The 13,287-nt window shown below is 40.2% G+C and overlaps 1 protein-coding gene across 1 annotated transcript in view; it reads left to right on the top strand.

The window, feature by feature from the left end:
- The first annotated feature begins 11,009 nt into the window (after positions 1-11,009).
- The window catches only part of SEC24C (SEC24 family member C), a 58,838-nt gene continuing 56,560 nt past the window's right edge, over positions 11,010-13,287 (top strand). Inside the window, exon 1 of the mRNA XM_008578464.1 lies at positions 11,010-11,042. The gene's annotated coding sequence lies outside the window, so the exon portion shown is untranslated. The remainder of the gene's footprint in view (positions 11,043-13,287) is intronic.

The raw sequence follows: 13,287 nt of genomic DNA, 5'->3' as shown, positions 1-13,287 counted from the left end.
GTTCGAATCCCTGCCAAAAAGAAAAAAAAAGATAGAACAAAGCAAGATGTCCACTCTCATCACTCTTATTCAATATAGTATTGGAAGTTCTAGACAGTTCAATAGGGCAAGAAAGAGAAATAAAAGGCATATAGATTGGAAAGAAAGAAATAAAACTATTTCTTTGCAAATGACATGATTGTCTATGTAAAAAAAATCCCAAGGAATTTACAAAAAAACTCCTAGAAGTAATAACAAGGTTGCAGGATACAGGATCAACACACAAAAATCAATTGCATTTCTATATACTAATAATGAAGACACAGAAACTGAAATTAAAAACACATTACCATTTACAATCACCGAAAATAAAACTACATAGTTAGGTATACACTTATCAAAACATACAGGGTCTATGGCCATACCACCCCAGATGTGCCTGATCTTGCCTGATCTCAGAAGCTAAGCAGGCTTGGGTAGTACTTAGAAGGGAGACAGCCTGAGAATACCAGGTGCCGTAGGCTTTAAAAAATAACAACAACAACAACGAAACACGTGTACAGGGTCTGTAAGCTGAAAATTATAAAATGCTAATGAAAGAATTCAAAGAAGGCCTAAATAAACAGAGAGCCTTGTTCATGGATTAGAAAACCCATGAAAAAGATGTCATTCTCCCCCATAATGATCTACAGGTTTAATGCAATTCCTATCAAAATCCCAGCAAGGCTTTCTATAGACATATACAAACTCATTCTAAAATTTATAGGGACAGGCACAGACCCTAGAGTTGCTAAAACAATCTTGACAAAGAAGAATAAAGTGGGAGGATTTACTCTACCCAATTTTTTTTTTTCCTTTTTTTGTCTTTTTTCGTGACCAGTAATGGGATTGCAACCCTCGGTGTCGCACCCGTACCGCGACTGGCAACAGGATCGCAACCCTCGGTGTCGCGCCCGCACCGTGCTCAACCAGTGAGCGGACCAGTCTCTATATGGGATCCAAACCCTCGGCGGGAGCGCCGCCGCACTCCCAAGCGCTGCACTCTACTGAGTGCGCCACCGGGCTGGCCCAACTCTACCCAATTTTAAGGTTTACTACATAGCTGCAGTAATCAAAACAGGGTGATATTGGCAGAGAAATAACACATAGATTAATGAAACAGAATAAAGGACCAAAAAATAGATCTACATAAACATTCTTAACTAATTTAATTTTTTTTGGTGGAGGTGGGGGGAGACAGCTGGCCAGCACCCTTGACCTCCAAATCCTTGACCTACGTGTTACAACACTGTGCCCTAACCAATTGAGCTAACCAGCCATCCCCGACCTGATTTTTGACAAAAGTGTGAAGCAATTCAATACAGGAAGGATAACCTTTTCAACAAATGGTGCTGGAGCAACTGGACATCCACAGGCAATGAAAAGAATTCAGCCTAACCTTCACACCTCATATAAAAATTAAATCAAAATGATCATGGACTTAAATATAAAAGTATAAAACTTATAGTAAAAAACAAAAAAAAAATAAAGAAAGAAAAAGCTCATAGTAAAAAACATAGAAGAAAATCTTTGTGATCTAGAGCTAGGCAAAGAATTCTAAGACTTGACACTAAAAAGCATGATCCATAAAGAAAAAATTGATAAATTGGACCTCATCAAAATTAAAAAATTTTTGCTCCCTGAAAGCCTAGCTGAAAAAGATGAAAAGATAAGCTACAGACTGGAAGAACATATTTGCAAACCACATATCCAACAAAGAACTAGTATCTATATATAAAGAATTCTCAAAACTCAACAGTAAAAAATCAATCTACTTTATTCTGCTGTTTCAATTTCAAAATAACAGGAAACATAGGGGAAAAAAAAATCATTAGAGCACCACCTTGTAACACCAAGGTTATAAGTTCAGATCCCCATGCCAGTCAGCCACCAAAAAAAAAGGAAAAAAAAAAATCAAACAATCCAATTAGAAAATTGGCAAAAAACCCCACAAGACATTTAACCAAAAAAGATATACAATGGCAAATAAGCACATGAAAAGATATTCCACATTCGTATATAATCTGTACACAAATGTTCATAACAGTTTATCTGTAATAGTCAAAAACCAGAATCAGCCCAGATGTCCTTCAACAGGTGAATGGTTAAACAAACAGTGGTATATCTATACCATAGACTACTACTCAGCAATAAAAAGGAACTATTGATACATGCAACAACTTGAGTAAATCTCCAGGGAATTCGGCTGAGTTAAAAAAAAAAAAAAAAAGCCAACTCCAAAAGGTTACTGTATGATTTCATTTATCCAACATTTTTTTTTTTTCCTTTTTGTCTTTTTTCGTGTCCGGCAACGGATCGCAACCCTCAGTGTCGCACCCGTACCGGACCGGGACCAGCAACGGGATCGCAAACCTCGGTGCTGCGCCCGCACCTCGCTCAGCCAGTGAGCGGGAACCGGTCTGTATGTGGGATCCGAACCCTCGGTGGGAGCGCCACCATGCTCCCAAGCGGCGCACTGTAGCAGTGCGCCACCGGGCCGGCCCCTATCCAACATTTTTTAAGTGATAAAATTTTAGAGAGAGAGGATAGATTTGCGGTTTCAGAATTGTTCAGTATTGGGCCGGCCCGGTGGCGCACTGCTATAGTGCGCCGCTTGGGAAGTGTGGTGGCGCTCCCGCCGAGGGTTCGGATCCCACATACAGACCGGTTCCCGCTCACTGGCTGAGCGAGGTGCGGGCGCAGCACCGAGGTTTGCGATCCCGTTGCTGGTCCCGGTCCGGTACGGGTGCGACACTGAGGGTTGCGATCCGTTGCCGGTCACGAAAAAAGACAAAAAGGAAAAAAAAAAAAAAAAGAATTGTTCAGTATCTTGACTGTAATAGTGGATACATGAACCTACCCAAGTGATAAAGTTATACAGAACTAAAACACGCACATAAATGACTACATATAAAACTGGGGAAATCTGAAAAAGATCAGTACTATGTATCAATGTCAATAGCCTGGTTTGTAATATTATACCATAGTTTTGCAAAATGTTACTGTTCTGGGAAACTGGGGAAAACATACAAAGGATCTGTCTATACTATTTTTTACAGCTGTGTGTTACAATTACCTCAATAAAAATTTCCAATTAAAAAATATGTGGGTCTAAGGGAAAAACACTTTTTCCTTTTCTACTCACACTCAGTACACAGCACACAACACATTTGACATCAGATGTGGCAGGGGGTTTCTTCCCACACACCAAGCAATCAGTTCTCTATTGGAAGCTGGGTATCCTATAATTCAATTCAATTCTGACACTTTCTATCTGGGGATAACGTCAGATCTCACAGGTTAAGAGATCAGTCCCACAAGACTGCCCCCACCCACCCCCACTCCAGATGCCAACCACAAGTCCCAGGTTGGGACCTGTACTTCTGACCAACCAGCTATAAACTGGGGGTCCCTATGACCCCCTACTCAGGTTCAATTAATTATTCAGGGAAAAACATCCCTTGTGTTTACTCATTTATTACAAAGGATATTACAAAAGATACAGATGAACAGTCAGAAGAAATGCATAGGGCAAGGTACGTGGGAAGAGGCACAGAGCTTCTGTGCCCTCTCTGGGCACACCACCCAACAGTCATCTCCATGTGTTCAGCAATCCAGAAGGAAGCTCTCTGACCAAACCTTGTCCTTTGGGGTTTTATGGTGGCTTCATCTCACAGGCATGATTGATTGCATCACTGGCCACTAGTGATCAACCCATCTCAAGGGACCCTGCATTTATATGACCCAGAGAGTGAATACCTCCTTAAATTTTGCAATTGCACAACCCTTAAGATCTCTTTATTTTGTGTGGTAAGCACCTTATTTGATTCACCCATAATAGCCAAGAAGTGGAAACAACAACCTAAATATACATCAACTGATGAACAGATAAATAAAATGTGTTATATTCATACAGTGGACTATTTTTTGGCCACAAAAGGGAATGAAATACAGATACACACCACAACATGAATGAACCTTGAAAACATTATGCTGAGTGAAAACAAGCCAGTCACAAAAGACCATCTATTCATATTTTATGATTCCATTTATATGAAACACCCAGAATAGGTAAATCTATAGAAATGGAAGTAAATCGGTGGTTGCCTAGGGCTGTAGGGGTGGGGATGGAGGAGATGGAGAGTGACTGCTAACAGATAGAGGGTTTCTTTTTAGAGTGATAAAAATGTTCTAAAATTGATTGTAGTGATAGTTGCATAACTCTGCAAATATAATAAAAAACTTTTGAATTGTATAAATGGGTAAATTATATGGTATGTAAATCTCAATAAAGCTGTTATTTTTTTAAAAAAAGATGTTCAGTAAATATTTACCAAAAGAAGGAATAAAAAGAATGAAAGTCAGTGTGAAATCAGAATTATAACTTGAGTTAAAAAAAGTTATTTCATTTCATGAGTTTTTACAAGGCATAAGAAAAGACAACTCTAAATCAGACTTCTTATACTTTGCTTTATTAAAATCATGGCCAGAGTTTTATTCATCCAGATTTTCTAATCAAAATAACTTGCTATGTGGCAATTTGTGGTTTAAACACTGTCCTTGACAGATAAAATGCAAATAGTATAAATGTGTATTCTAGATGTCAAGAAGTAAAACACTGAGGTGTCTAAAGCTTAGCAATTACAAAGTTTCTTATTTCAAGTCTGTGAAATAAGCTTGAAGTTTCCTTAGCCCTGGTGGGTCCCAGGAAGGGTGAAAACCCAAGACTAAAATGATATTATCTCTCTCTGGGGTTCCTCCAACACTGAAGGAACACATGATGGAATTCTCAGTTGTTCACAAACACCCTTCTGGTCTTCAATGACCAGGAGTAAAGATAAATAAGGGGCTTCAGCCACCAAAAAAGAAAGAAAGAAAGAAAGAAAAGAAGAAAAGGGGAAGGGGGAGGCAGAAATAAATGGCAAAATAAGATCAAAATACTAATCTTCTTTTGGCACTATACAGCTCTGACTGGGATCAATGTCCAGGACAGGATGAACCACTGACGGAAATGGATCTGCATACAGAAATAAGAGCTGAGCCCAGGTCAGAAACGAGACAACAGTACATAAATAAGTTCTGTTTCCACAACGAATGTACTTTTCTACAGAGTTTACTATGAAACTACTGCATTATCTACAAGATGTTTCTTGAGAAATTTCTTCTCAGGATAAAATTTTTTCTTCTGAGAATTATAAATAAGTCATTGACTTCCTACCAGCTTTATATTACAAAGCTACCTTTCACATCTCAGAAAAAAAATGAACCTACACACAGGTCACAATAAGACTGACAAAAATACATATGCACTTCATCAAAACAAAGAAACTTTTGTGTTGTAAAGGACACCACCAGGAAAGTGAAGAGATAGAATGGGAGAAACTATTTGCAGATCATATTTCTGATAAGGAACTTGTATCCAGAATGTGGAAAGAACTCTAACAACTCAAAAATAAAAAGACATATAATCCAATTTTAAAATGGGCATGGATTTGAACAGATATTCTCCAAAGAAGATGTCAAATTGGCCAATGAGCAAATGAGAAGATGCTCAACAACTTTAGTCATTAGGGAAATGCAAATCAAATTAAGATACCACTTCACACCCACTAAGGTGGCAGGAAGGATGTGGGGAAATTGGAATCTCACAGATTGCTAAAGGGAAATATAAAGTGGTACAGCCACTTTGGGAAACAGTCTGGGCAGTTTCTCAAATGATTAAACTCAGAGTTGAAACCACATGACCCAGCAATTCTGCTCCTACCTTTATCACCAAGAGAAATTAAAGCATATGTTTACACAAAAACTTATACACGAATGTTCATAGCAGGATTATCCATAATAGCCAAAAAAGTGAAAACAACCCAAATGTCTATCAACTGATGAATGAATAAACATAATGTGTTGTATCCATATAACCGACTATCCAGCCATAAAAAGGAATGAAGCATTCATATAAGCTACAGCATGGATAAACCTCGACAACATCATGTTAGGTGAAAGAAGTCAGACAAAATAGCCACATATTATACGATTCCATTTATATGAGATGTTCAGAATAGGCAAATCTATAGATTTGACAGGAAGTTGACTGGAGACAGAAAGTAGATTAGTGGTTGCCAGCAGTTGAGAGAGAGGGAATGGGGAGTGACTGCTAAAGGGTACCAAGCTTTTTTTGAGGGTGACACAATATTCTGGAATAAGATAGTGGTGATGGTTGCATAACTCTGTGAATATACTGAAAAAGCACTGAATTGGGGTGAGCCCGTGGCTCACTCGGGAGAGTGTGGTGCTGATAACACCAAGGCCATGGGCTCGGATCTTTATAAAAAACAAACAAACAAAATACAAACAAAAAACCTCCACTGAATTGTACACTTAATAGGGGTGAATTTGATAGTATATAGATTATATTTCAACTGATATTTTAAAAATTCGTCTGTGGCTGGCTGTTTAGCTCGCTTGGTACAGCGTGGTGCTAAGTGCACCAAGGTCAAGTATTTGGATCCCCAAACTTTTTTTTTTTTTTTTTTTTTGTTTGGCCAGCCCCAAAAAAAAAAAAAAAAAAAGGCTAATTTAAGTGGTGGGAAATTAATACTTTTACATATCCCTGGAGGAGTATAAAAGAATAGAACCTTTCCAGAGGGTAAATCAAAACAGAAAAAAAAGGTCCTCAGGCTCTCCTGTGGAGGAGGAGAATTAAAGAATGCTTTTAGACCAGTTCTTTAAACATCAACCAAACGCTCAGTCTGTTTTCAAGCTTGTGGAGAAGTCCCATTCTCAGCCTTCAAGGCTCCTCTTCTCATCTCATCTTATTGCTCTACGACTTTGTTGGAAACATGTCTCAGGTCTCAAAAATGACTCACAAAAAAAAAAACATGGGCACCAGTCCACTTAGTTGGAAGGTGTTAGAAAACACAAGAATCTCAGTAGTTTTATTCCCCCACACTTTTTTAAAAAACAGATAAACATTTATTAAAATGGCCTAATAATGCAGCTGGACACAGTAAAACGAAACCAAATATAGGAAACACTTGATTAAATTATCTGAATGCATTTATCCTAAGTATAAGTGGGAAGTATAAGCACAGTATAAGGCAAACAAGTAATCAGTTCGTACTCTTGTCATCTATCAATAGCCTCCTGACAACACCAGTTTCAGAAATTAGTTAAAAGCATCTACATGAGACTACTTCAAAAAGTTCATGGAAAAACAGTTAAAAGATAATACAAATATTTCCATGAACTTTTTGAAGTACCCTCACATATAGCAATTATTGAATATAATTTGGCAATGTGGTACAGAAGAAACACTTAACTGGAAACCAGGACACCTGGGGCACTGCAGCTTTAAAAGTTCTCTAGGCTTTAGTTTCCTCTGTATGAAATGAATGGATTGGACTGGTTGAGCGCTAGGCATTCTACTAAGTCTAGAACTAAGTATCAACACTTCGGGGCTGGCCTGTAGCTCACTCGGGAGAGTGCGGTGCTGATAACACCAAGGCCACGGGTTCGGATCCCATATAGGGATGGCCGGTTCGCTCACTGGCTGAGCGTGGTGCTGACAACACCAAGTCAAGGGTTAAGATCCCCTTACCGGTCATCTTTAAAAAAAAACACTTCACTGACAGTATTTTTCATTTTCACTTAGATTTTTAAAGAAGCCATTTACACAGATATAAAATTTGAATTTCAACCAGAAAATCAGATTTTGGACTTTGGAATACAGAGTAAAAAAAAAAACTGCAAGCAAACATATAAATACATGTAATACATATATAAATATTTCTCGACACAAAATAATCGCAGTATAAAAATGCTGGACTAAATGCTTTAAAGTCTGTAGGAATAACATTTGCCCTATATAGGAATATAGATGACCATTTCAAATACTAAAATTATCACTTTCTGGAAGCTTACGAATGTTAACAATTGGTTGTTACAACTATTTTCCCAAGCATAGCTCCCTATACAATTACACACAGCATGAATATGGTAATTTATCCAATTCTCTGTATAACAAGAGAAACCTCATATTTAGCATCATGCTAATACTCAAATTAATTCCTCATATGTAGTGTAAATATTTGAGGGAGAAAAAAATGTATGAATAAAACACCAGAGATATCCCACCCATAAATTTATACACTCCCAGCCCCATTCTGAATTCTGGTCTCCTGGCCAATTCTACCCTCCTCCCCCCACTTCCTCCATACCAATACTCCCTCCCTGCAAAACAAAGGAATCTTTCTTAGTTTTTTAGAATTACATAAATTTCTAACTTCAGTCCCTAATCTGCCATTTACTAGCTCTGTGACAACTTCCTTAACTTTTTAAGCTTCAATTTTCTTATCTCTAAAACTAAGGTATTATTACCAGCTGCAAAGCAAAATGTTATGAAAATAAAATAACACATTATTAATCACTCATGAATGTTATCCATTATCATCATTATTATTATTATTGACTTAAGAATGTTGTGATATTTATTTACATTTAGAGTAAAAGAGTACTAAAAAAGACAATTAAATTATGGACTGACCAGTGAATTTTCTCCTTAAACTTCCATTGTAACTTTTATCTCTTCTGAGAAACTTTGTATGTGTTTTATTAATGCAGCACAGTTTAGAATTTATTTAATATTTTGTAACTTTAAAAATTCTTTCTTCCATTCTAAAAAAGATAATACTCCTCAGGGCCAGAACCTTGTTTCATACTTCCATGTTCATATATTGTGCTTACTACATTGTAATTATTTGTTTCTCCACCAGTCTCCCCTCCTAGGGTCTGAGCAATTCCAGGGCAGAGATCAAGTTTTACTGTATTTGTATCCTGAAGCCTTAATAATCAGACACAAAATAGGTCTCGATAAATATTGAGTGGACAAATAAATTAATCTTTTTCTTTTTCCCTGCAATGCCTTACAGAGTACTTTACACATAATAGGAACTCAGTAATGCGTGTTGAATTCATGCCGAAATCTTCTGGATCCAACCGCCACACAAATATTTATCCTGCCTCAGAAAGCACTTCTACTTTAAAGTTTAGCTACTAACATTACAAATTGTTTCACTCTAACACATATCAAATAAATGGGTTCAATGACTAACCACATCCAGGCTAGCTCAAGAAGGATTTAAAAGCCATTATTCTAATTAATAAATTTGTGAACCTCAACATAGAAAAATCCAGTTACATAATCAAGAGAGGTGATTTCCCTTGCAGATTTACACCTCCAAAAGATGGAGAGAAAAATGATCGGAAAGCTAGAGTCTGCAGATTGAAATGGATAAATTATTCTTATGACTGATCTGAAGCCACTGTTTTCACTAGAAATAAGAGTTAACGATCAAAGTGATCCAAACCTATCCCCAGAAGGGTCCTTGCGATTCAGAGACTACATGTTTTTCCCTCTCGGTGATTTTAACTCCTGGGACTCCTTTTATTTCCACATTGACAGATATTCAAAACGTGTTCTGTCTCCTAAAATAAAACCTCATCCATTTCTTAAAAGTAAACTAACAGGAACAGGCACACTTTGGGAATACTAGGTTTATATCCAAGCAACTAAAACTATCCCTAGATTTAGTATTCAGCCTGCTTCGTTAAGTTACATTCGTGGAAGGTTTAAGTATCGTAGTGCATATTCTTTCACCATATTATCTAAACTAACTTTACACTGCATATGTAATTTCATAAGTATACCGTAAAGGGATTCTACACTTGAATGAATCTGGGAAGAAACACACCCCCTTCTTCCAATTCAAAACGCTTTAGAGAAAGCACACCTTTTTTTTTCCTCAAGAATTTTTCTCTCCCGCCCCATCCCACGCTTTATTCTAGAGCAGCAATCATTCATTATAGCACCCATAGTATCTCCGCCGAGAGAACCTTCCCGGCTAGTAATACTAGTTCTCCACAATTCTCTTTTCTAATCTCAGAGTGCCCGCAGGGTATTTCCTTGGAAAGAGGGAAGGGAGGTGGTGAGGGTCCGGGACGCTACCATTCCCGCCACGCCATTTACGACCCAGGTCTTGGCGCGGTGTCCCGGACCAGCCTCAGGCGGAGCCCGGGAAGCTGAAAAGGTCTTATCCCCTCGCCTTCCCCCTCCCCCCACCAGTGAGAAGCAAACTGGGCCCAACCTCTATGCTCCCATCCAACACACCCTCCTCCTCGCTGTACCCCATTTCTTCCTACTTCTTCCCCGACGTAGCCGGGTCCCTTCATCCAGTTCCAAGTCCGCGTAAGCCCCTGCTCCCAACACGCACACACCCCTCCACGCTCCAGCCCCTGCCCCCTGAACCCCACTACACCCGGGTCCCTCCCACTGGACCTTCCAGCGGCTCTAGCCCTCCCCGCGTGCCCTAGCGCAGACCGGAGCCCTGTCCCTGTACCCACCGGACCGTGTCCTTCCCCATACGTCACACTCGGGTCCATTCCTCCCGCGACCCGACCTTTCCTAACCCCTCCCCAGCCGCTACCCCTTGCGCCCCGTTTACCTCCGACCCCGCCCCCCTGAGGGTGTCGCTCTCACCGCTCCCGCCGCCGCATACTTAACCGCCTCGGCTGCTATAGCTACGGGGAGCCAAGGCAACCGGCTCTCGCGACACTTTCCTCAGCTACGGCGAGAACAGCCGAGAAGAGACTCTCGCAAGTAAATGAGGCAGCTCGAGATGGCTAAGTATGTCTCGCGATAGTATCGTTTAAAATGGCGGCCGGCTCGGCCCTAAGTGAAGGTTATTTAATAATTATTTTATGGTTGATTGTGAAAGCTTTGTCACATGAAAGTTTTTGTCTTCGTACTAACCCCTCCCCAGCCGCTACCCCTTGCGCCCCGTTTACCTCCGACCCCGCCCCCCTGAGGGTGTCGCTCTCACCGCTCCCGCCGCCGCATACTTAACCGCCGCGGCTGCTATAGCTACGGGGAGCCAAGGCAACCGGCTCTCGCGACACTTTCCTCAGCTACGGCGAGAACAGCCGAGAAGAGACTCTCGCAAGTAAATGAGGCAGCTCGAGATGGCTAAGTATGTCTCGCGATAGTATCGTTTAAAATGGCGGCCGCCAGGCGGTTCAGGGGTGGCCTGGAAAGGTCTTGAGGTGGGACGCGGGCTTGGATGAAGCTTGAGCTGACTGGGAGTCGCAAAACTATTGCTGGTGGGACGGTTCCTCCAGGCTGGAGAAAGTTAGTATGGCGGACTCCACACTGGGATAACGTTAGGGATATGGCCTTATTTTACTAACTGCCTCAAACTTGAAGCAGTTCCGCCTTTAGCTGAAGTTCCGTTTTCCCGGCATTTTCCTTCTGCATGTGGAATAGTTGGAGATGGACAGGGCAGGCCAGAAGTTGACGTTCGCATCTCCTCATTTACTTTCTTCAAGGAGTTTTCCCCCCCACTCTGGTTTTAACAGACCAAAATAGTAAATAAGTTACCCAAAAAAAAAAAAAAAAATCGAACGTAAGCACAGGTATTTGACCTTCAGTGCGGAAGGGAGCCTCATTGGGGTGGGATTTGAACTTTGCACCTGTTGCTTGCCGACATTGCTTCGTGACTCAGTCGTGGTGCTTTCTCTGCGCTCACAACTGTAAATGCAGACTAATTGAGCAGCATTTGGAACAGAAGGTGGACTTAAAGAATGTTGGTCAAGAAGGAGGAGTGAAACAGAGGGAAACGAATAAAAGGATAGAAATAACTAAGTGGAAAATTCATTTTTGCCTCTTGACGCCCCTGACTAGCTTTTATAAGGTACTTTAATCTAGACTAGTGCTGTCCAGAAGAAATATATTGCGAGCCACACTATGCAATTTAATTTAGTGGCCACAGTTTTAAACAGATGAAATTAATTTTAATATACTTAACCCTACATACTCAACATTGATTACATGTTAATTGGTATTTTAAGTTATTAATGAGGTATTTTACGTTCTTTTTTTAGTACTAAGTTTTCAAAATTCAGTGTTTATTTTACACTCACAGCCCATCTTGGCACATTTCAAGAGCTCGGTAGCCACAGTGGCTCGTGACTACAATAGTGAATGGTGCAGACCTAGACTCTAGAGTAATGACTGAACATTCTAGGGGACTTTGGGGGATGGTGTTACGGGCATGTGGTTTATGTAAAAGAAACACTTGAAGTTGCTAACTCAAATGGCTGCAGAGGTTAGGCAAATTACAAAAGATGACCTAGTGTAAAACAATAGGTAGTAACGGGGACTAGGACCCACTGGAGACTACAAAACTCCTATCTGAAAGGGCAACCTGCGTTTTTAAAACACAGTGATGGAGAACAGAAGATGTCTGTGAGCAGGATAGGCAGCTAACTCTGCTGCCAATGTGCAGCCTCTGAACTATGGTATTCAAATGTATGAAACGTTTTTGAAGAAAGGATGTTTTAACAGAAGAATAGTTTCCAGGCAAAGGGATGACAAGACTTGGAATATAACTAGATTTCTAGCTGGATCCTATACAAGTGTATGCATTAAGCCACGCTTGCAACTTCTGATCATAATCTGACTTCCAAGTAGACCTTTCTAGTGAGGAGATGACTTCACAACCAACCTGGGATCCCTGTATATAAATAAGCTTACATCATGATTTTTTGTCATATTTAAAATTTACACATTCTAAGCTTGAAAAAATTAAGTTTCTAGTTTTTCAAAGTTGCTAACTAGCAGATACTTGTCTTTTTTCCCCCAACTTTAAGGGAAGGTGTTTTTGTTTTTTGGGGTTTTTTGTCCTTTTTTTGAGGCCGGCCGCACTGCGCTCAGCCAGTGAGCGCTGTGAGCACACCGGTCATCCCTATATAGGATCCGAACCCGAGGCGGGAGTGCTGCTGTGCTCCCAGCACTGCACTCTCCTGAGTGCGCCACGGGCTCGGCCCTAAGGGAAGGTTATTTAATAATTATTTTATGGTTGATTGTGAAAGCTTTGTCACATGAAAGTTTTTGTCTTCGTACCTCTTTTGCCTGACATAGTTACCAGGTATATAGTGGACACACAAACATTTGTTAAGGGATTATAATTCTTAACTTTTTGAGAGGCTCACAGACTTACAAACCTGAGAATCTGATGAAGGCTAAAACCCTTGTCCACATCCTGCCTGTACTCTGCCCATATTCCCTCAACCCACTCCAGATTTCACTACAACTTTGGTAGACAGATCTTGTACAGGCTGAGAGTGTTCTACCTCAAACACTCGAATATCTCTTTGTCTGGAAGTGCCAGCTGAGTTAATGTGGCCAGGAGCAATTGACAACCAGTGAGAGATGGG

The sequence above is a fragment of the Galeopterus variegatus genome, unplaced genomic scaffold, assembly GCF_000696425.1.
Source record: "Galeopterus variegatus unplaced genomic scaffold, G_variegatus-3.0.2 Scaffold1689, whole genome shotgun sequence".
In the NCBI taxonomy this organism is placed as follows: domain Eukaryota; kingdom Metazoa; phylum Chordata; class Mammalia; order Dermoptera; family Cynocephalidae; genus Galeopterus; species Galeopterus variegatus.
This window is presented reverse-complemented; position numbering and strand designations above follow the sequence as displayed.